At 44.6% G+C, this 1989-nt stretch overlaps 1 pseudogene; it reads left to right on the top strand.

Annotated features, from left to right (window-relative positions):
- The first annotated feature begins 999 nt into the window (after window positions 1–999).
- On the top strand, window positions 1000–1166 carry LOC133765030 (U2 spliceosomal RNA; annotated as a pseudogene).
- Window positions 1167–1989: the final 823 nt, after the last annotated feature.

Below are 1989 nucleotides of genomic sequence, written 5' to 3' on the forward strand. Positions count from 1 at the left end.
AAGATGACTGTCTAACCACCACTCATTCAAGAGATATGAGTTTCAGTTTGTTATGTCAGCTGGATAGATGAACAGATAGGGGTACACAAAAATATCATCACGGTTAGATTTGTATCTTACCCACTGGGCGGAATTCAGGGGGCCCTCCTGTCCATGGAAAGTCTTAAAGGACAAATCCATATAGATCTTCCAGAGGAGGAGGGGCAGGGCATGTGCCAGGTACCTGGGTTGAGCAGGTGACCCTTGGGTGGCTCATTGGGCTCTGAGTTTGTGCCAGCTAAGACAAATGAGAAGGACATGGGCTTATACTGGATGTTCTCTAAAAACAGAAAGTGCATGAATTCATCAGTCAAGACAGCATTTTCCTTGGAACCAGACTTAAGCAGAAATTTACTGCGAGAGATAGTGTGTAGTTGCAATCAACAGGATTTATATAAAGGACTTTGAGTGACAGAGTGGAAAAATACCTTCAACCGCATTTTTATAAAAGATACAGAAATGCTGTTCAATTGCCAGGTCTCATATTGATCCTCTGTAAAGGTAGAGGCATTGCATTAAACCCTGGTGTGGTGCAGGCATTTCTTCAAGGAAGAGCATGCCATTTACCCATCATTAGTATGGCATGTTTTCTGAAATGTTTTCCCAGTGGCGATGATGGATTGGAGTTTAGCAACCCTGTGCTTTCACCTAGTCTCTGGTTGCCAAGGGCAAGCGCCAGCAGAAGCCTGACGATGATGAGACACCCAGGCTGCTACCTCTAAAACAAAAGGGAGGCTGACCTGCTATGGGGGCACTGAGCCCAGCAGCCATGAACCCCTAAGTAATTACACTGGCCCACTTGAAACTCAAACTCCCTCATTACAAGGCTCATTCCACTGACAATACCCAAGCTTTGTCCCTGATTCTTAGGTCTGATGAAGTCACTCGATTGTACAGCCATCCCTGGCAGCAAGACTGTCTGCCTTCTGTATAACTCTGGGCCCATTGCAGTGTCAGGTCATCGCTTCTCGGCCTTTTGGCTAAGATCAAGTGTAGCAGTGTCGGGTCATTGCAAAATCCAGGGTAATATTTGATGAATGAAAGAGAAAATATAAGGATATTTTGCAAACATTGTATCTGCTTTTTAATCCACAAGGCACAAAGGTGTGTGCACACACACACACAAAAGCACATGCACACACAGAGAGTCAAACACAGACAGAGCTCCCATTCAGCAATTCACTTTCCAGATTTCCACAATGACCCCTGGCTGGAGGCAAAGCCAGGATCTGAGAAGCCAGTTTAGACCTCTCATGTGAGTGGCAGGGAGCCAATTATTTGAGCCATCACCACTGCCTCCAGGTGTATGCATTAGCAAGAAGGTAAAGTCAGAAGCCCAGGTGTGTGGGGTGGGGTAAGGGTAGGGGTGCATTGTGGTACAGTGAATTAAGCCACTGCTTGGGATGCCTGCAAAGGGCCAGTTTGCGTGCATTCTGATCCAGTTCCTGCTAATGTGCCTGAGACGACTGTGGATGATGGTGGTGCAAGCTCTTGGGGCCTTGCTACCATCATAGCAAACCCAGATGGGGTTTAGTCTGGCCCAGCCCTGGTTGTTGTAGGCATCTGGGGAGTGAATCAGCTAATAGAACTTTGTCCCCTAACCTCTGGCCCTTAAGTTTACCTTTCAAATAAAATAAACAGATGCATCTTTACAAAAGAAACAAACCCAGGTACATGGATACCGTAACCAGCATCTTAACTACTGGATCAAACATCCACCGGTAATGCATCTTAACAACATAGTCCTATTCTCTATTCAAGCATAAACACAAGAATACAAAAATGCAATTTTTAAAGAAGGTCTGGGCAACTTAAATTCTTTGTCATTGTATTTGAAGACTTACTGAAGTCCTAAAGTGAACAATCCTTTCTTCAGATCCTCCCTAATACGGGGGTATTTTAAAAAGGTCATGGATAAATGAAACAAAAAATAATGAACATCTTCCACAA

Source organism: Lepus europaeus, chromosome 7 (genome assembly GCF_033115175.1).
Source record: "Lepus europaeus isolate LE1 chromosome 7, mLepTim1.pri, whole genome shotgun sequence".
In the NCBI taxonomy this organism is placed as follows: domain Eukaryota; kingdom Metazoa; phylum Chordata; class Mammalia; order Lagomorpha; family Leporidae; genus Lepus; species Lepus europaeus.